Here is a 23,620-nt window from a genome sequence, read left to right on the forward strand (position 1 = left end):
CGGCCAAGAACGCGTGAAATTGTTGGTGTTTTCGTCGGGTTTGACTAAATCTGGTTTGAATTCTGATTCTAGGTTTAAGGTACTACAGTGAATTAGATGTGATGGGACACGAGACGTGTTTGCAGTTTTTGAGGCTTGATTGAATCATGGGACAAACAACGACAGATTCAGAGAGAACTGCAGTGTAATCTGTGGGGGGCTCTGGGGCGAGGCTTTGATTTCACTAATAATTTCAGGCTTAAGTTCTCCAAGGGAAATTCAAGGAGTCCACTGGTAGTTTTGGAGGAGGAGCGAAAGCAAGATATTGTGATTCCTGGAGGCCCATTGATACAAAGTGTGTCCACAGACATCAAGTGTGACAAGGGAGAACGGAACAGATTTAAGTATGATATTTTGGAATTTAATCAGGTACGCTATCTCTGCTAAAAGTCGTTCAGCTTTATCAGAAATCCCTCTTTTTAAGTTCAGATTTTGACATCCAGATGAAAATATACTTCCCAAATAGCCCAAATTTGAAAGCCTATAAAAAAAGATTAAAGTGACCAAATGGCATCTATCCAACTCTGAACGCTAACCAGCGCCTAACAAGTTCTTCCCAACCATCCTTTTTACATAAAGAAAGCAATCCCGGTATTACTGTGACCAAAGAAGAAAATTGAAAAGAGGAGAATTTGAAATGTTTCAAGCTCGTTCTTTGACATGACAGAATTTTGAACTGGCAAGTTTGATTTCAGTTTTGAATCTTGATCTTCATCTAATGGAATTGCTTTCATATATCAAATTTGGTTGGAGATTTTCCTTCTTTCAAGATTGTCTCTTAATTCTGGGTGTTTGTATCAACGTGTATTATATTATACTCTGTACCTAATTCCAAATGACACTATTTTCTTGCATTGCTATGATGTCTTTTCAGTTTTTTTTATGTTTTCCATACAATGATAGTTTCTTAGCTTGAGTTGGCATAGCTGGAAAAATTGCATGTAAATGATGAAAGCATTGTCACAGTCGGGCACTACGCGGGCAAAACAAAAGGTGGGATGAGTTGCTTTCCAGCACTCTTAAAAACAGAAGCTAAAGCTATCATTTATTTGGCTCAAATTATTATAAATTGGTCTCCACCAACGAACTGACATCTGCAACCTGTTTGTAAGCTGCTTTCATTTTTATTTGCATTGGTCTTATGGTTATATTATAGAGCCTTCAGGTATTTGTGGGATAGCAGCTTTCCTGAAAACTTAAACTTGAATCTATTTGGAGTGTAATCTTTTGTGCTGATTCGCAGAAGCACTACTCCATTGACCTGAGGTATAATGTTGATAACATAGAACTGAAGGTTCCAGAAATACCCTCTATTCATCTAGTTGTACAACCAACAACAGAGCAAGCAACCATTCAAAAGGCCCAGATGCGCGTAAATAATCAGTTGTACTGGTCGATTAGAATTGCTATTCTCGTAGTATTCGTTCGTAGGCGACCTTGTTACGAAGGAGAATAGGCATCGCTATTGGGGTCCTAACCTTATACGAAAACATAACATGCATCAGTAGGTGTATAAGCCCTAATTTTCCATTTAACTCAATCCTGCGTGCAAGGCTCGATCTCTTCCCGGGTAGAAGAAAATATCTAACCAAGGCGTAGTCAAGCAATAAATGGGTGCTTATCACGTTTTTCAAGGGTCTGGCCAGCACTTTTGATCGTCCATTCTACGAAAATAGTGTGATAAAGCATAAGAATCATTCTGATTCATTCAAACAATATTGAAGGAGTTCAGTTTATGAAGGAAAAAGAGCTCTGGCTCAAGCCAACTTCTCTTCTCGTCGCAGAACGTATCGAGAGGGGAAATGTTGAAAATGTAATTTCAACGCGCACGTACTACTCCAAAACCACCACAACGAAACCAAAAAACCGCCCAGAAGCATATCGCACCGCTTTTCCGGAAAAGTTGTTTCCGTATTTTTGGCTCCGATGCGATTTGGTGAAGAGGCGTGGCTCTCACCTGACATCAGCATCTCTGACATATCGGAAGATAAAGTTCTGTAGCATGAGGCCTTCCGATATCTTTCTCCACCGTTCGATTGCTTCCATCGCCCTCCACCGTCGATCATGTGAAGTTGCATATGGGCCCCTATTAAATCAAGGATTGCTTGGAGTGAATGTTAAATTTCGTGTTGACCCCCAATAATAATGTAGTTAATGTGACCGTAGAAGTATTGGTAGGTGATTTAAATTTTATTGTTTTTATATGTATCGGAGTTATGGTGCATTTAAAGAAAGGCATGGGTGTTAAAAATATTTTACGGCACGTAAAAGTAATTGTGCTTTTTTTATTTTGTTTTCAAAAATGAAAAGGGCTCGTGCATTGACTATTGTAAAAATAGGAACGAAGGAGCCGTGAAAAATGTGCTCTGCATTTTTGTTTTGTTTGGCACATGGGATATAAGGTTTTTGTTGTTGGCCATCGTAGTATGGAGGAGTAGCTAAAAACCATGTGTGGTTTTGCACAGCAGTGCATAAAGAAAATGGTGGAGTGTTTTTGTAAATCTGTGTAAATTTTATTACAACAGTAAACTTATGTAACCTTTTATTACAGCAGTAAGTTGTTTTCCACACCAGTGAATGTAAATGGAGGTTTTACAGCAGTAAATGTTAATGAGAATTTTTCCAGCAGTATAAATTCTCATATGGAGAGAGAGTGAATGTTTTTTTGTTTTAATGAATAGAAATAATTTTATGGTGAAATACTCTGTTTCTCAGTGAATTTTTTTAATATTGTCTGAGCACAAAAGATCCTGAAAAGGTAGAAACAGAGCATTGCCTCTGTGTGTTTGAATTCTTGGTTTTTGGTATTTTCCCCATCAAAAATCACCAACAGTGGTATCAGAGCAGGCTTAGGCTCTTGAAGGTGTTCAAGAAGCTGAAGGGAGAAGGTTTGTGGTTGCAGCAAAACCTCTCAGGCAGTTAGAAGACTCAGACATCAAAGGATTCAGGTATTTCAAAAGTTTTTTTTGTGTTGCTGAAGAAGCAGTGATTTGTTTTAAATACACAGTCAAGGAATGGCCAGCACAAGCACTGGAATGAGTATGTTTAACACCCAGCTCCCACAGTTTAATGGGAAGAACTATGACTACTGGTCAATAACTATGAGAGCCCTGTTTGCCTCTCAAGATTTATGGGAAATAGTTGAAGATGGTTTTGAAGAACCAGCAGATGAAGCTGAGTTCAATGCATTAACTCAGGGAGAGAGAGATCTCCTGAAGAGCAATAGGAAGAAGGATGCAAAGGCAATTTTATTGTTGCATCTAACAGTAGACCAGAGTATATTTCCAAGGATAGCAGCAGCCAAAACATCAAATGAAGCATGGCAAACCCTCAAGACAGCCTATCAAGGCATGGAGAGAGTGAAGACAGCAAAACTACAATTGCTGAGAAAGTATTTTGAAAACTTGAACATGAAGGAGTCAGACAACATTGAATCATTCTTCACTCATGTGATTGGTGTAATCACACAAATGAGAACTCATGGAGAAACCATTGAAGACAGAAGGATTGTGGAGAAAATATTGAGGGTCTTACCCTCAAGGTTTGATGCCATAGTCACCACCATTGAAGAGACAAAGGATCTCTCAAACTATTCAGTTGATGAGCTACATGCATCACTGATAACACATGAGCAGAGGTTGAGTAGGAATGAAAACTCATCTCTTGAGCAAGCCTTCAAGACCCAGATGTCCTTTGGAAGAGGAAGAGGTCAAGGAAGAGGAAACCAAAGAGGAAGAGCCAGAAGCCAGAACAGAGGAGGAAGGAACAGCTCATCAAATGCACAAGGAAAAGGCAGCAATCCAAATCAGAACCAAGGCCAAGGCAGCAGCCAACAAGGAGGAAAACATCATGCTCAAGGACAAAGGTATGATAAATCTAATGTTCAATGCTATTATTGCAAAAAGTATGGACATTATGCTAGTGATTGTAGAAAGAAACAGCATGATATGAACATCAGACAAAATGCAAATGTTACAAGAGAAAACAGTAGTCAAGAAAATGTCCTGTTAGCTTGTAACATGGCTGAAACACATAGTGAGGACATATGGTTTTTAGACTCAGGTTGCAGCAACCATATGACAGGAAACATTGCCCTCTTCTCAGCTTTAAATCAAAACTTGAAATCAGAAGTCACACTAGGAACTGATAGCAAAGTCTCTGTTATGGGAAAAGGGGAGATAAAAATATTTACAAAACAAGGAGAAAGGAAAACCATAGCAGATGTCTACTATGTCCCCGGAATGAGATGTAACCTCTTGAGTGTTGGACAGCTTATCCAAAAGGGCTACAAAGTTTACTTTGTAAATGATGTGTGCACCATCATGGACATACCACCCAGCAAAAGATGCATTGCTGAAGTGAAGATGACAAGGAACAGGATGTTCCCTCTCCGGATCAGGGCAGACTTGAAGAACAAAAGGGAAATGGCAGCAGTCACCCAAGAGGCCTTCCAAAGCGTGCCAAAGAATGAGAATTGGTTATGGCACTTGAGATTCGGGCATCTAAATTTTGGAGGCCTAAACTTATTGAGCAGAAAAGGAATGGTAAAGGGATTACCATTGATAGAGAAGCCGGACAGCCTTTGTGAAGGTTGTATATTGGGCAAACAACATAGAGAGAGTTTTCCATCAGGGAAAAGCATAAGGGCAAAGACACCCTTAGAGATTATCCACTCAGATTTGTGTGGACCAATGCAAGCTCCATCATTAGCAGGCAGCCAATATTTCCTAACATTCATTGATGATTTTACAAGAAAGACTTGGATATATTTCCTCAAGAACAAAAGTGAAGTCTTGGAGAAATTCCAAAATTTCAAAGCACTTGTGGAGAACCAAAGCGGGCTGCACATAAAAGTATTGAGAACTGATAGAGGAGGTGAGTATATCTCAAATGAATTCCTAAAGTTTTGTAGAGAAAATGAAATTCATAAACAGTTTACAACTCGGTACACCCCACAGCAAAATGGAGTTGCTGAAAGGAAGAACATGACCATCATGGATATGGCAAGGAGCATGTTGAAGGCAAAGCATTTGCCAAATGAGTATTGGGTTGAAGCTGTACATTGTGCAGTTTATATATTGAACAGGTGTCCTACAAAAGCAGTGATGAACAAAGTGCCAGAAGAGGCATGGAGTGGGAGAAAGCAAGGAGTCACCCACATGAGATTTTTTGGGTGTGTGGCCTATGCACACATTCCAGATCAGCTAAGGAGGAAGTTGGACAGCAAAGGGGAGAAATGCATCTTCATTGGATACGGTGATGAATCCAAAGCCTACAGGCTGTACATCCCATCTACCAAGAAGTTCTTTGTAAGCAGGGATGTTCAATTCATTGAGGAAGAAGCTTGGGATGGAAGCATAGAGAAAACAGTGAATGTCAAGAACTGTTTGTCTCATGATGAAGATGAAGAGGAGGTGGCTGAAATGCATCCCCAAACAGCAGCGCCAACACAAGGACAACAAGGGACACCATTGAGGATCAATGAGAGTGCTTCTCCAAGCACTCCACAAGGAGGCAATTCAAGTGCATCTTCAAGCACTTGCACACCAAGTGAAAGCGGTAAGAAATTCAGAAATCTAAGTGACATTTATGATGAAGGAATGAATTCTTTGTTTGCCTTGTATTGTCATGTTGATGATCCTAGTCATTTCGAAGATGCAATTAAAGATAGGAAATGGATAGAATCTATGGATGGGGAAATCAATGCCATAGAGAGAAACAAAACATGGGATTTGGTTGAGTTACCAAAAGGCAAAGAAGTCATTGGTGTGAAATGGGTCTACAAGACCAAGAGCAATGCTGAAGGCAAGATAGAAAGGCACAAGGCAAGGCTGGTTGTCAAAGGCTACAAGCAGCAGTATGGGAGAGATTATGAGGAGACTTTCGCACCGGTTGCAAGAATGGAAACCGTGAGAGCAGTGTTGTCCATAGCAGCACAAAACAAATGGAAAGTCTACCAAATGGATGTGAAATCAGCATTCCTAAATGGAGTGTTAATGGAAGAGGTCTATGTGGAACAGCCTCTCGGATATGAGAAGAAAGGTGAAGAGCACAAAGTGTGCAAATTGAAGAAAGCTCTTTATGGGCTGAAGCAAGCGCCAAGAGCATGGTACAACAGGATAGATTCATATCTATTAGATAATGAATTTGACAAATGTGAAGGAGAACCCACAGTCTACATCAAGGAAAAGGATGGTAAAATTTTGATTGTTGTTTTATATGTAGATGATGTTATTTTCACTGGAAATGATATTTATCTTATTGAGAATTTTAAATCAGTCATGAAGGATGAATTTGAAATGACTGACATGGGTTTGTTGAGATACTTCTTAGGCATAGAAGTAGATCAAATTGAAAAAGGAATTTTTATATCTCAAGAAAGATATGTAAATCAAGTTTTGGGCAGATTTAAGATGGAAGAATGCAAGGCAGCAATCACTCCCACAGTGATGGGATTAAAACTCAGCAGAGAGGACAGCAGCAAGGATTTTGATCCTAGCCTGTACAAAAGCATTGTGGGCAGCTTTATGTATTTAACAGCAACTAGTCCTGATTTGATGTATGCTGTTAGTTTGATTTCCAGATTTATGGAGAGGCCAAAGGAGGCACATTGGCAGGCAGCAAAGAGAATTTTGAGGTATGTCAAAGGCACCAAAATGTTTGGAATTTTATATCATGCCTCAGAACATTCAGATTTGGTTGGATACACTGATAGCGATTGGGCTGGAAGTGTAGATGATCGGAAGAGCACTTCCGGTTATGTTTTTAATATGGGTTCAGGAGCCATTTCATGGGCTTCTAAGAAGCAGTCCATTGTAGCATTGTCTACAGCAGAGGCTGAATATGTGGCAGCTACAGCAGCAGCATGTCAAGCAGTGTGGATGAGAAGAATGTTGAGAAGCTTAGGCCAAGAGCAGGCAAAAGCGACAGTGATCTTTTGTGACAATAGCTCAGCTATTGCATTGTCAAAGAATTCAGTGTTTCATAAAAGAACGAAACACATTGATACAAGGTTTCACTACATCAGAGAATTAGTGAACAATGGAGAAATTGTCCTCGAACATTGTAGGACCCAGGAACAGGTTGCAGACATCTTGACAAAGCCACTTGATCAGAAAAGCTTTGAATTTTTGAGGAAGTGTCTCGGTATGACCGAATTCCCAGCTGTTGAAATTAAAGGGGAGTGTTGAAAATGTAATTTCAACGCGCACGTACTACTCCAAAACCACCACAACGAAACCACAAAACCGCCCAGAAGCATATCGCACCGCTTTTCCGGAAAAGTTGTTTCCATATTTTTGGCTCCGATGCGATTTGGTGAAGACGCATGGCTCTCACCTGACATCAGCATCTCTGACATATCGGAAGATAAAGTTCTGTAGCATGAGGCCTTCCGATATTCTTCTCCACCGTTCGATTGCTTCCATCGCCCTCCACCGTTGATCATCTGAAGTTGCATATGGGCCCGCATTAAATCAAGGATTGCGTGGAGTGAATGTTAAATTTTGTGTTGACCGCCAATAATAATGTAGTTAATGTGCCCGTAGAAGTATTGGTAGGTGATTTAAATTTTAATGTTTTTATATGTATCGGAGGTATGGTGCATTTAAAGAAAGGCATGGGTGTTAAAAATATTTACGGCACGTAAAAGTAATTGTGTTTTTTTTATTTTGTTTTCAAAAATGAAAAGGGCTCGTGCATTGACTATTGTAAAAAGGAACGAAGGAGCCGTGAAAAATGTGCTCTGCATCTTTGTTTTGTTTGGCACATGGGATATAAGGTTTTTGTTGTTGGCCATCGTAGTATGGAGGAGTAGCTAAAAACCATGTGTGGTTTTGCACAGCAGTGCATAAAGAAAATGGTGGAGCGTTTTTGTAAGTCTGTGTAAATTTTATTACAGCAGTAAACTTATGTAACCTTTTATTACAGCAGTAAGTTGTTTTCCACACCAGTGAATGTAAATGGAGGTTTTACAGCAGTAAATGTTAATGGGAATTTTTCCAGCAGTGTAAATTCTCATATGGAGACAGAGTGAATGTTTTTTTTGTTTTAATGAATAGAAATAATTTTATGGTGAAATACTCTGTTTCTCAGTGAATTTTTTTAATATTGCCTGAGCACAAAAGATCCTGAAAAGGTAGAAACAGAGCATTGCCTCTGTGTGTTTGAATTCTTGGTTTTTGGTATTTTCCCCATCAAAAATCACCAACAGGAAATAGATCTTTGTAGGACCCTCTCTTTCTTTCACTCTGTAAATGAGAAGAGGTCAAGGCTTCATACCAAGCACAATCGGTAAGGTTGGATGACATCCCGTTTTAGGCTCTTCTCCAAGAAAGGACCTACCCTGTCCACATACAAGAGTGTGTGTGCGGTGCATGGATAATTATTTGAGGATTCTGCTTTGGCTTCTGCTGCGGAAGCGGAAATTTAGTTTAACAGAGTGAACAACCAATGCTATTTTGGTCTAAACTCGCATCTCTGAGAATCAATGGCTAATAGCTGAACTCAAGCAATTAGTAGAGCTTGCTTCCCTCTTTCACTTACTGATGGAATTTCACCTTGTACCCTATGGTTCCTCTCAATAACAACCTTAGCATAGGGGATGAAATCTATAGTTCCCAAGAGGATGTTGCACATGGTCAAGAAAGATACTATAGTCTAGCTATATGATGGGTCACCCAACAAGGAAAAAACACATAAGGTCAACACCTTACAGGGCACACAAAGACTCTGAATCCTGAATTTATATATCAGACTCCCAAGGGTACATGCACTCCCTTGAATATGTTAGTGGCAGCTATCACGGGAAACTGCAATAATAACCCTATTTTTAGTGGCTAGAAAGTAGCTATGCCCCTTTACCATGAAAGAGAGTGTTGTTTGTTCGTTATGAGCCAGGGTCAAAGAAACCCACTGATTATTGAACCACTGGATTCTTGTCAATGTGCAAAATATTCTTTGAAGTGCTTATATCATGATAAATGTTTATCATTTTCTTTACAGCAGGTTTGTAAGCAGTTTTAGAAAAGAGCAAGGTTTTGATGTGAAGTTTTGTGAAGAAATAGGGTACCTATTTTCTAACATTGAAAATCCTCTGTTTGTCAATGCATTTAACTTTAAATGTCTAATGACTATGAAATATATCCAACAAAGGGAAATAGGGTTACATTCACTTTTAAGCAAGTTGTAGCCCATGAATGAAAACATCCTATGCTAACAAGGCCCCCGGTATTACTGTGACCAAAGAAGAAAATTGAAAAGAGGAGAATTTGAAATGTTTAAAGCTCATTTTTTGACATGACAGAATTTTGAACTGGCAAGTTTGATTTCAGTTTTGAATCTTGATCTTCATCCGATGGAAGTACCTTCATATATCAAATTTGCCTATGTGATAAATTGTTGGGGATTTTCCATCTTTCAAGATTGTCTCTTAATTCTGGGTGTTTGTATCAATGTGTATTAGGCACCTAGTTCCAAATGTCACTATTCTCTTGCATTGCTATGATGTTTTTTTTTATGTTTTCCATACTATGACAGTTTCCTAGCTTGAGTTAGCATAGCTGGAAAAATTGCATGTAAATGATGAAAGCATTGTCACAGTCGGGCACAACATGGGAAAAACAAAAGGTATGATGAGTTGCTTTCTAGCACTCTTAAATACAGAAGCTAAAGCTATCTTTTATTTGGCTCAAATGATTATAAATTGGTCTCTGCCAATGAACTAATATCTGCAACCTGTTTGTAAGCTGCTTTCATTTTTATTTGCATTGGTCTTATGGGTATATTACAGAGCCTTCAGGTATTTGTGGGGTAGCAACTTTACCAACCATTGGAGTGACAAAGCCTGATTGTAAGTTGGCAGTGATGCAAATGGAAGATATGAGTAAGTGATTGTCTATGGTTGAGACAAAGCTTACCAAACAATCATTGGTCATCAGGACTCTTTCAGATAGTATCTTGGATTTGTCAAGAAGGCTAGAAGCGGTCGAGGATGATGATGATGATGATGAGGCATATGTGAGGCCGAATGTCTGGGAGGAGGATCAGGTCACTTATCTACAGAGGACGGAGATAGAAGATCCTAACAGATGGATTGAGTTGATTAGTGAGGGTGAGCCTTCGGGCTTTGCTCCTTCCACATCTTCTTAGATGACATAGAAGATGGGGCTCATTGTTAGCTACTCATGGCAATGAGTCCTTAAAACAGGTTGAGCAGGTATGACAGATGGTGCAGGGATGTCTTGGCATCAAGCATCATGACATGTTGCAAATGGTATGGAGTTCCAATGGACCTGAGCTTGGGTGAAATTCTTGGTGAGTCCAGAATGTGGCAGAATCCGAGATAGACTGGTAAAGGCATAAGGATGTTCACTCTCATGGCTTGAGCGTGACAATTGGATTAGCTACCCAACTAGTTCAAACATGGGGTCCGGAAGTGCACAGAGAGATGTTGGCATCAGGCAGACAAGGAGGACAGTCCACAGGATGAGGATGACACATGATGGAGATGGGAGTTCTATATATATTGCAGGGATGTTTGCAGTATATGGAGGAGTTAACATCATGGACCGAGGATGAGACAGATATTGATGTTGATCTTGGTGGATGGCTACCAAGATGGTATGTTGTAGAGGACAACAACGACTTCAGGTGGAGGAGGACGTAAGGACCTGCGATCCTTGAGCACTCCCGGCTTGAAGTGCGACAAAGAAAAGATGAAGTGCGAGCTCTTCCTTGGCGTGAAGGTGTTGTGACATAATAACAAGTGTGTGGAAGGAAGGGCGGGGTTTATATATACACATGGGAGCTTGGTTAAACACCCACATGCCGACCATGGTTGAGGGCGTTTGAAGGGAAGGTCGACTCATGTTTTAATGAGGTTTACGATGATATTTGAGGGCGTGGGAAGGTCGGCTAGGAAGCCAAGACCTTGCCCTACGCTCATATATATGGAGATGTGTTGGATGGCATTTGAACACACAATTGCTCATCACTCAAACATGTGAAGTGCGCAGAACAAGGGGTGGACGCAGCAAGAGGAAGGCGCAGTTTAGGAGATGCACCCGTTCTTGGGCATGACCGCACGGAGGTGAACGCACATCTTGGTTTTGGGTGAAGGGCGTGGGTAGAGGAGCGCCCGCCGGCTGAAGAAAGGCGTGCACGGGTGTGTGGTGCCCGGTTTGTGCGAAGACTTGTCATGGGTTCTTGGGTGACTCAAGTGAGCGCCCGCCCGTCGTGCAAGTGTGCATGGTGTGACTTGGTGAAGTGTTGAGATTGTGAATGGAGGTGTGTCTCGGGTAGAGGCGCCCGTGTGTAGCGACTTGGAGGCACGCCCAAGTTGGGCAAACAACACGATCGTGCGACAAGGTGAACGAAGGGTTGGTGAGTCGTGCGGCGACCGTGCAGAGGTGCCGACGAGCTAGGCAACCGAGTTTTGCCAAAGATTGTAAAATTGGCTAAGTATGAAACTTGGTGTTTCCAAGTATACTTGTAAAAGCTTGTAATATTGAAAGACTGTATAATATATTATCGGGCAGACTCATTGTTCAGGGAGTTGCCCCTCCCTTTATACTGTGCAATTGTGTTCTTCATGTATAATTGCTGATGTTAATGAATGTGTATGGGTGTTCATTGGTATAAAGGAAACATTAATAATACTTGGTTGCGAAATACAAACTAAATAGGAGTAAGTGGTTAGGCATAGTCCACGAACATAAGTATTAGTGAAAAGAAAGTGTTATGTGGTGTCGCACCTCGCCAAGAGCAGTTGAAAGACTACCACTAGGTTGGGGTCGTGACACCCATTCTGCCATTGGATTAATGTACTCATATTGGCAAAGACAATAGCTATTGGAATCCTCTGTCTCGGGGTTCAATCCCAAGCAAGAGAAAAGTATGTAAGTTTGAGAACTACTCCAAGTATGTTAATACCCTCTATGGATATCTACCAGGGACTACAGGAGTGAGTGTGGACGTTCAAGAATCAAAACTATATAATCCCTTCAAAATTGTGGTCAATTTTGCTTGCGCGGCTCACATTTGTTGAATATGCAAAAGCCAAGTGAAGAAGCTCACCTTTAACAATGCGTTCCCAGGCGTATGACCGTTAAGTCTATTGCCGTGACTCTCACGACTCATGGAATATGCAAAGCCATATGAATGCCAAGGCTGTTTGCATAGCTCAACACAATGGTGTGATTATTTAAATTTCTATGTAATCGCTACATTGATACGTGTGAGCTGTGTTTATTTTAGAATAAGGTTGTCACAAATTTTAATAGGCATTGTCTACCAAGGACTCAAGTTGAAGTTTGATATCTATAACAAGGATTTCTAAAAACTCTCACACACATATATAATGTCAGGATAAGATGTATGAGGGAAAGTTCGGCGCATGTTGCCTTTTTCGTGACGGAAGTGGAGGTGTCATCTCCATCCACGCCCTAACACATAGGTGTCATTTCCTTTGACACCCCACGCACATCCTTTCTAATTCTATGTAGAGTGAAAAGTAAGATTATTTGAATGTCAATTATATATATATATCTATATATATATATATATATATATATATATATATATATATATATATATATATATATCAACTATATTAAATAAAAAATTGTGAATTTCTTGTATTTTTCAAGTAAGATTAGTAAGAATGGTATAAACATTCATTTATGTAAACATGATATTAATTAATGTAACAAGAACAAAGTCAAATTAGATGGTTGATATAAATATTCATTTATGCAAACATGATATTAATTAATGTAACAAGAACAAAGTTGAATTAGATAGCAACTCTAAGTAGCCAAATAATTGAGTCCATAATTGATATAATTAATTTTTGGTTATCTCATAATAACAATTTAAGCTACAAAGATTAAAATATATAAATATATATAATTATTATCATAACATATCAGTAATCATGAATGAAATTTATTGTCACATATCTCTCACCTGTATTTAAATATATAGAAAAAAAAAATTTAATAGTGGCTACACCATCCTTATATATATGCATACACCGTCGGATATAACGTATATTTGATGCGATACCATCACAGTACCAAGGCTTAACTTATTATATAGTTTTAATTGTTCCACTTCCATATGAATTGATGCTACCTCGATACAATGCAAAGGATGTTTCTTAATTGTGTTTGTAAGGGTATTAAGTCTCAACCACCGTTCGTATGCTGGCGCCTTCTCTACAATACACCTGGACTAGCATTTAGGGCCGCTAGCCTGATCACATGATCGGCCATGGCTCTACAAGATGGAGCTTTCCCGCCTTCATACTTTGGCATTACCGCCAAGATCTACGGCATGGAGATTTTGTGGATGATCAAAGGTGGAGATTGCTCCACGTCGCAGGGTTATAGTTTCGCGTTTATAAGTTTGATATCCCGTGTTCGTCAGGGTTTTTATGCTTCTGCTTGGCGCTCCAGAGCTCGGTGTAATTCCCTGTTACCACTGGGAGTTTGTCCCACAATTTCTGTACCGGTTCTCTTCTGTCACCCTCGACCAGCATGCGATCTCATCATGTTGTTACTGCTCCGGGGCTGTAAATCCTTGAACTGGCTGGGTAAGATTTACATTCGTAAACTAGATTTGCATTGTTATTTAGGGTTACTTTAATGAACGCACAGTGTAACTGCCTCTCTCTTTGATTGACAGGTAGTGAAGAATCCGCTGTCGTGGCTCCTTCAGCGGTCTACACTGCTCTCTGTTGCTATTATGCTGAACATATACAGGTACACTAATTGTTTCGTTTCCCTACCTCATAGTGTAAACTTCTGGTTACGATTTTGTTTATCTTTGTCGGAGGGTTACCGTTGTGTTGAATTATAAATCCCAGCCACCTTATTCCTCTACGGTTGGCGCAGATGGCGATACACGGCCTCCTAATTTCCGGGGCCATACCCATTGGGGTTTGATTATGTGGAAGCCGGGTTCACATTCTCTCTTGTCTACGGCAGTTTTTGGGTCGAACTCTCAAGTTCATGAGACTGAGCTATTCGACTGCTGCCTATGTAGTTTTTGGAACATTAACTCACCATGTATTATTTGCATCTGTGATTACATGTAACACTTAATAGTTTCTGCCGATTTAATGGATCTGGGTCTGAACCCATATAGTTGACGGCTCTTTTGGCTATTACAGAATATGGTTAAACTTCTGTGGTTTATTTTCATGCTCGGCTCTTCTGTTTATCGCAGAGCAATATTAAACTTTCTGATGTTTATTATCGCTCTCTTTATAAGATTTCCCGTAAGGGTTGAGTTTAAGCATTACCCAGTTGTTTATTTAAATGTATGCTCTGGAGTTTATTCACACGTCTATAGTTTTAGAGAGGGTTTGGGCGGGACGGCATACGCCGCTTTCCAACCGCATTCGATGGTTCCGCCAGGGTTCGCACCTGCATCTCATTCAATAGATGTCTGGTCGAACTCGGCGATGGTTGAGAAAAAGAGACCTTTGGTCATACAGATTTATGGTTATACGCTATATTTGTTCTTTTACTGTCACGATATGGTCTCAGTTCACCACATACTGTCTGATCTGTAATTCTCTGAAATGAATATTATATTTGACTCTGCGTTTATTCCGTTGCCATAGCAGTGTTCCTTCTACTGTATATACATCGTTTAACTTCATATCATTTTTTTTTAAGGACAGTAATGCATTTAGTATATATGCTAAAGATAATTCGATCACCTGTTGATGTTATTATACCCGAGGGTGATATCATGGTAGTCTGTTACAGTCTTTAACGGTTTCACTACTTTGTTCCTCTTTTATTTAAGGTTCAAGCATGAGGTTAAGCTCTGCTTTACGGCCGGTTATTGTCCAAGAGGAATGACGGCGGTGGCTTCAGGCTTCTGCCTGCCGCAAGGGTTCTTCCAACAGTGGACCTATTCTGGTTTATTTACTAACTACCTACTTCTCTTCAGACTTTGCAATCCCGAGGTTATCTACGGGTTCCTCTTCGGGTTATCATTTACCAGATAAGGGTACATTGGGCTCTTGAAATTATTATGTATTAGGGTATGGATTTCTGTTACAGGGTTTCCTCCTACTTTGCATGATACCCGACCCTGCATATTCAGACCCTAACCTCTGATAATATTCTATGCTTTAATAATAAATGACCCCTCATGCCACAGGTATTGCAGATTTATGCAGCTACCTAGTTGAACACGAAGACCTGCATTTCTATGTCACTTACATATTCACAGTTATTCTGTTTTTAGTAGTGCTGTAAGGTCTCTGTCCAACTGATATTACGCAATTAGCTACAGGTATTCTGAGTTACCCATTCTACACAAACAATTGCAGTTACTTTAGGATTTCGATACTTACCTAGTCACTACTCGTAGGGACAATCTTCAGCAAATCTCCTGCAAATTCCTGTGTCAAGCTCGTTATCCACCCAGCCATGAGACTTGTCCTTCGGGACCTAAGTCTCCCCCCAAGCTCCTTCTTACCGGATCACAATCCTCAGTAAGACAGCACCTAGTGCTCGACTATCTGGTCACTACCAGACTTAGTCCAAAACAAAGTCTTTCTTTTTTCCTTACTGTCTGTCTCTACAGCACAACATTCTCCCACCATCTTTTTCCTTTTCCTGGAAATCCCTCCAGTTAGGGAAGGTGGTTATTTTCAGTTTAATTAACTACTTTCCTTTTCTTTCCCCAGTTCCCTTTTGGGATTCCAATACTTTTCTGAGTAATTCTTTAAACATTATTTTAATGCATATTTAAAATTAACAGATTACTCTTTAAAAGAAAATAAGTCTCTCAATGTCATTCAGTTTTTACCACAGTAAACTTTAGTAATTACATTTTACGGGGTCATCACATCTCCCCCCCTGAGTTTGGACATCGTCCCGATGTCTAGCGTTCTCAAACAGCTCCGGATAAGCTTTCCTAAAAAGCTCTTCATCTTCCCAAGTAGCCTCATCCGGCCCATAGTGCTGCCACTGCACTTTAATTTGGGTAATAACCCGCTTCCGCAGTTGTACTTCTCTCCGGTCGAGAATGCTCAGCGGCTCTACCAAGACCTCTCCTTCCGGTTCGACCTGCAAACAATAACAGTGTCAGTTTTCTATTTCTTGACACCTTTCCAATTAGTTCAATTGAAAGTAACTCTTACCCGTATATCTTGCCACTTGATCACATGCTTAGGGTCATAGATATACTTTTTAAGCATGGATACATGGAAGACATTATGAATTTTAATGTGGCTTGGTAAAGCTAGCTGATAAGCTACTGGCCCAACTCTTGCCAAGACCTGAAAAGGTCCAAAATAACGAGGCGCGAGTTTAGCGCAACTGCTCCATTGCAGAGTACTTTTCTTGGCTTGTATTCTTATATAAACGTGGTCGCCCACCTGATACTCTTTGAACCTCCTCTTCCGATCTGCAAAATTCTTTTGCCGATCTTGAGCGGCCTTCAGGTTAGCTCGCACCCTTTTGACCATGTCCTCCATTTCTTTGAGCATTTCGGGTCCCAACCTGAACTTATCCTCCGGGCCACTCCAATTTGTGGGCGTCCGACATTTGCGTCCGTACAAGACTTCAAATGGAGACATTTGAATTGATGTGTGATATCCATTGTTATAAGCGAATTCTACCAAGTGTAGATAATCTTCCCACTGAGTCGGCTTTTGCATTACACATGCTCTCAGCATGTCTTCCAACACCTGATTTACTCTCTCCGTCTGTCCATCAGTCTGGGGATGGTATGCTGTACTAAAGTTCAGCTGCGTACCCAATTCTGCAAATAGTGCTTTCCAAAAGGCGGATGTAAACTTTACATCCCGATCTGATATTATAATCTTTGGAAGCCCGTGGAGTCTGAACACATTCTGCATAAATATGTGTGCAATTTGTACTGCCCTGTAGGTCGATTGCACTGGAATAAAGTGGGCTGCTTTACTCAACTTATCAACTACCACCATAATAGAATCATTGTTCCTCCTTGTTCTAGGCAACCCGGTTATAAAATCCATGGATATAATTTCCCATTTCCATTCTGGAATTGGTAGGGGTTGCAATAACCCAGCCGGGTGCTGATGCTCTGTCTTGATCTGCTGGCACTCTAAACATCGCGCTAAATATTCAGCTACATGTCTTTTCATCCCTGGCCAGTAGTACTCCTTCCGAAGTGCCGCAAGCATCTTCTGGTATCCAGGGTGACCTGCGTAATGACTGGTATGAAACTCATTCAGAATTAAGTTTCTAAGACTATCGTCATTTGGTACAAACAGTCGTTTTTTGTAAAACAACATCCCATCCTTGCTCACTTCATACCCTTGCTGGCTTTCCTGGCTGGAAAGTGACTTTTGTCGCTTCATTTGCTGATATTCAGCATCCTGGTTTGCTGTTGTTTTTATCCTCTCTTGCAAGGAGTTTTCCCACTTGCTGAGAGTAACTTCATATAAACATTGTACTTTACGACTTAGGGCGTCTGCTACACGGTTTTCTTTTCCTTTCAGGTGTTTAATATCAAAATCGAATCCACTTAAGAAATCTGCCCAACGGGCCTGCCTTTCATTCAGGGTGGGCTGACTGAAATAGTTTGTCAAGCTGTGATGATCTGTTAGTAACAGAAATTTCTTACCCAAAAGATAATGTCGCCACATTTTAAGGGCATGTATGACAGCTGCCAACTCCAAGTCGTAGGCAGAATATTTCTGTTCATGTTCCTTCAACTTTCTCGACTCATAGGCGATCACTCTCCCTTCTTGCATTAACACACCTCCAACGCCTTCTCGACTAGCATCAGTACATACTACATAATCCTTATTAGGATCAGCTATACTTAGGACGGGAGCAGTAGTGAGTAGGTGCTTAAGTCGTTCAAAACTTTGTTGACATTCCGAACTCCATTTGAATGCCCTCCCTTTCTTTTGCAAGGACGTGATAGGATATGCCACTCTCGAAAAACCTTCTACGAATCTTCTGTAGTACCCCGCTAATCCCATGAAAGATCTGATATCCGCCACATCTTTAGGCACGGGCCAATTCATTATGGTTTTGATTTTCTCAGGATCCACTGCAATCCCTTCTTTGGTGATCACATGGCCTAAATACTGAATCTCTTCTTTATAGAAATCGCACTTGCTAAGTTTAGCATACAGCTGATGCTCTCGCAGGGTTTGCAGCACTATCCGGAGGTGCTCCTCGTGTTCCTCCTTGGAACGGGAATAAATCAGAATGTCATCAATGAATATTAGTACAAATTTGTCTAAAAACTGATGGAACACGCTGTTCATTAAGCACATGAATGTGGCGGGTGCATTAGTCAGTCCAAAAGGCAGTACTACAAACTCGTAGTGTCCATATCGGGTTCTGAAGGCTGTTTTAGCAATATCCTCTTCTTTAATTCTGATCTGATGGTAACCAGATCGCAAATCAATTTTGGAAAATACTGTCGCCCCCTTAACCTGATCAAAAAGTTCATCGATCCGAGGTAAGGGGTATTTATTTTTAATTGTGAGTTTGTTCAGCTGTCGGTAATCGATACACATCCGAAAAGTTCCATCTTTCTTCTTGACGAATAGCACCGGAGCTCCCCATGGAGATACACTGGGACGGATATAATTTTTATCCAGCAGTTCTTGTAATTGCATTTTCAACTCAGTCAGCTCAGGTACACTCATTCTATAAGGTGTCCGCGAAACTGGGGCAGCTCCTGGTATTAACTCAATGGTGAAGTCAATATCCCTTTTCGGAGGTAATCCAGGAATTTCCTCTGGAAACACATCTGCGAATTCTTTTATCACTGGAAGGTGGTCTAGCGGACTCCCTTTATTCTTAGTTTCTGCATAATTCACCTGAATGGCATACACTTGGCATCTTTTCCGGATGCATTTCGCTAACTGGGATGCAGTGATTGGCCGGACCTGCACTGGCCGTTTAATTCCCTGCATCTCCTGCTCCATTCCAGAGTCATCTTTGAATCGTATGACCTTCGTTTTACAATTCACTAAAGCCCAATGCTTTTCTAACCAATCCATCCCAATTAGGACGTCATAGGATCCAAGTGGAAGCATGTTCAGATCTGTCACCACTGGCTGTCCGGCTATCGTTATAGGGCAGTTTTTGATCTTTGCCATTACTCGTCTTTTAGCCCCTGTAGCTAGCTGTACCAGCCACGGGTTCTTGAATTTTTCAGGCTGCAATTTACACTGTTCAACTATCTTTGGACTAATATAACTCAAAGTAGCTCCTGGGTCAATTAGAACAGTGATAGAAAGGTTCGAAATTTTACCTTCAAATTCGACCATAGTGGGCTGGTATTCTGCCTGGCGGTCGTCCAAGGCTGCATTAATTTTTGGCACACTTCGTCCCACGTCGCCCATGGTTGATGCTTCATGAATCTGGGAGATCTGATCAGTCCCCTTCCGTTGCGGACAGTTCTTGACATAGTGTGGTCCGCCACAACCCCAGCACTGTACTGGGGGTCTGCTTACTCCCTCATTATCCAACTTGACAGATTGTTCACCCATTCTGGTTTCACTGATAGGCTTGGGCCTGAATGAACCTCTCGGTGCTGCTCTGCTACTCTGGCCTTTGATGCTTCCTTTAGCTCCACCAACCCGGCCTCCTCTATTGTTACCCACAATTTTACTATTCTTCTTCTCATTCCATTTCCGGTTAGAACTGTCCCCTTTCTGTTTGCTCTGCTGGTAGCACATTCTAGCTTTACGGATAGCTTCATCCATAGTTCTGGGATTGTCAAATTCAATCCTCTCTCTCATATACATAGGTAAGCTGCTAACGAATCTTTGCACCTTAGCTTTTTCTTCTTTAAGGTACATTACATAACGGAGCAAGGAGGTGAAACGATTGATGAACTCATCCATAGTTTGCTGTCCCAACCGCAGATCGTGGAATTCCTTTGCTTTTTCATCATAAAAGCGTTCTGTTAAATATCTCTCTTTAAAATATTTTTGAAATTTTTCCCATGTTATGGTTCGTTCGCTTACCCCTTTCACGATTTTAACTTCTTCCCACCACAATGTTGCTTTCCCTTGCAACTGAAAAATGGCCAATCGTGCCTTCAAGTTATGGTCATACTCATATAACTGGAAATATTTATTCATGTTAATCAGCCATGCTTCAGCTGCTTCCTCTTGTTCCCCGTCGTAGTGTGGGGGTTTAATTTTTCGGAATTCTCCCTGCAATTCCACCTTTTGTCGCTTTGAAGTCTGCTGTTCTGATGCATTATCAGATTGATCCTCTCCATCTTCTGGAATCTCAGATTCTGCTTGGTAATGCTGCTCCTCTGTCGTTCTCTGTTGCTCTGCGCTAGGGTTGGCCAGTGGCGGGTTCTGTTTGTCGGACAAGCTTTTTAGTATCCTTTCCTGCTCCATTGTCAAACGTGCATTGTCTTCACGTAAACGAGCCATTTCATTCTTCAGCTCTTGAACTGTTTCTAGTATGGCCAGATTTGTACTGCGGGTCTCCTCACCCAACTGCACCCACAACTCTGGGTTGTTTCCTGGATTCATTTTTCCTTGTTCTGGTCTGGTCTAATCATACAACAGTTAACCTTGTGAGCTTCGGGGCACAATTTTATTACCCCAGTTAAAGAAATATCAATGCTGTAAAGAATTTTTTTTTTTTTAAAAACAAACACATATTACTCATACCCAGAGGCCACAGTATGGGCAACCTGGGCTCTGATACCAATTGTCACATATCTCTCACCTGTATTTAAATATATAGAAAAAAAAAATTTAATAGTGGCTACACCATCCTTATATATATGCATACACCGTCGGATATAACGTATATTTGATGCGATACCATCACAGTACCAAGGCTTAACTTATTATATAGTTTTAATTGTTCCACTTCCATATGAATTGATGCTACCTCGATACAATGCAAAGGATGTTTCTTAATTTGTGTTTGTAAGGGTATTAAGTCTCAACCACCGTTTATATGCTGGCGCCTTCTCTACAATACACCTGGACTAGCATTTAGGGCCGCCGGCCTGATCACGTGATCGGCCATGGCTCTACAGGCTGGAGCTTTCCCGCCTTCATACTTTGGCATTACCGCCAAGATCTACGGCATGGAGGTTCTGTGGATGATCAAAGGTGGAGATTGCTCCACGTCGCAGGGTTATAGTTTCGCGTTTATAAGTTTGATATCCCGTGTTCGTCGGGGTTTTGCTGCTTCTGCTTGGCGCTCCAGAGCTCGGTGTAATTCCCTGTTACCACTGGGCGTTTGTCCCACAATTTCTGCACCGGTTCTCTTCTGTCACCCTCGACCAGCATGCGATCTCATCATGTTGTTACCGCTCCGAGGCTGTAAATCCTTGAACTGGCTGGGTAAGATTTACATTCGTAAACTGGATTTGCATTGTTATTTAGGGTTATATTAATGAACGCACAGTGTAACTGCCTCTCTCTTTGATTGACAGGTAGTGAAGAATCCGCTGTCGTGGCTCCTTCAGCGGTCTACACTGCTCTCTGTTGCTATTATGTTGAACATATACAGGTACACTAATTGTTTCATTTCCCTACCTCATAGTGTAAACTTCTGGTTACGATTTTGTTTATCTTTGTCGGAGGGTTACCGCTGTGTTGAATTATAAATCCCAGCCACCTTATTCCTCTACGGTTGGCGCAGATGGCGATACACGGCCTCCTAATTTCCGGGGCCATACCCATTGGGGTTTGATTATGTGGAAGCCGGGTTCACATTCTCTCTTGTCTATGACAGTTTTTGGGTCGAACTCTCAAGTTCATGAGACTGAGCTATTCGACTGCTGCCTATGTAGTTTTTGGAACATTAACTCACCATGTATTATATCTGTGATTACATGTAACACTTAATGTTTTTCTGCCGATTTAATGGATCTGGGTCAAAACCCATATAGTTGACGGCTCTTTTGGCTATTACAAAATATGGTTAAACTTTTGTGGTTTATTTTCATGCTCGGCTCTTCTGTTTATCGCAGAGCAATATTAAACTTTCTGATGTTTATTATCGCTCTCTTTATAAGATTTCCCATAAGGTTTGAGTTTACGCATTACCCAGTTGTTTATTTAAATGTATGCTCTGGAGTTTATTCACACGTCTATAGTTTTAGAGAGGGTTTGGGCAGGACGGCATACGCCGCTTTCCAACCGCATTCGATGGTTCCGCCAGGGTTCGCACCTACATCTCAATCAATAGATGTCCGGTCGAACTCGGCGATGGTTGAGAAAAAGAGACCTTTGGTCATACAGATTTATGGTTATACGCTATATTTGTTCTTTTACTGTCACGATATGGTCTCAGTTCACCACATACTGTCTGATCTGTAATTCTCTGAAATGAATATTATAGTTGACTCTGCGTTTATTCCGTTGCCATAGCAGTGTTCCTTCTACTGTATATACAACGTTTAACTTCATATCATTTTGTTTTAAGGACAGTAATGCATTTAGTCTATATGCTAAAGATAATTCGATCACCTGTTGATGTTATTATACCCGGGGGTGATATCATGGTAGTCTGTTACAGTCTTTAACGGTTTCACTACTTTGTTCCTCTTTTATTTAAGGTTCAAGCATGAGGTTAAGCTCTGCTTTACGGCCGGTTATTGTCCAAGAGGAATGACGGCGGTGGCTTCAGGCTTCTGCCTGCCGCAAGGGTTCTTCCAACAACGGACCTATTCTGGTTTATTTACTAACTACCTACTTCTCTTCAGACTTTGCAATCCCGAGGTTATCTACGGGTTCCTCTTCGGGTTATCATTTACCAGATAAGGGTACATTGGGCTCTTGAAATTATTATGTATTAGGGTATGGATTTCTGTTACAGGGTTTCCTCCTACTTTGCATGATACCCGACCCTGCATATTCAGACCCTAACCTCTGATAATATTCTATGCTTTAATAATAAATGACCCCTCATGCTACAGGTATTGCAGATTTATGCAGCTACCTAGTTGAACACGAAGACCTGCATTTCTATGTCACTTACATATTCACAGTTATTCTGTTTTTAATAGTGTTGTAAGGTCTCTGTCCAACTGATATTACGCAATTAGCTACAGGTATTCTGAGTTACCCATTCTACACAAACAATTGCAGTTACTTTAGGATTTCGATACTTACCTGGTCACTGCTCGTAGGGACAATCTTCAGCAAATCTCCTGCAAATTCCTGTGTCAAGCTCGTTATCCACCCAGCCGTGAGACTTGTCCTTCGGGACCTGAGTCTCCCCCCGAGCTCCTTCTTACCGGATCACAATCCTCAGTAAGACAGCACCTAGTGCTCGACTATCTGGTCACTACCAGACTTAGTCCAAAACAAAGTCTTTCTTTTTTCCTTACTGTCTGTCTCTACAGCACAGCATTCTCCCACCATCTTTTTCCTTTTCCTGGAAATCCCTCCAGTTAGGGAAGGTGGTTATTTTCAGTTTAATTAACTACTTTCCTTTTCTTTCCCCAGTTCCCTTTTGGGATTCCAATACTTTTCTGAGTAATTCTTTAAACATTATTTTAATGCATATTTAAAATTAACAGATTACTCTTTAAAAGAAAATAAGTCTCTCAATGTCAT

Source organism: Pinus tabuliformis, chromosome 1_2 (assembly GCF_031772625.1).
Source record: "Pinus tabuliformis cultivar Carrire ecotype Pingquan chromosome 1_2, CPIR1, whole genome shotgun sequence".
NCBI lineage: Eukaryota > Viridiplantae > Streptophyta > Pinopsida > Pinales > Pinaceae > Pinus > Pinus tabuliformis.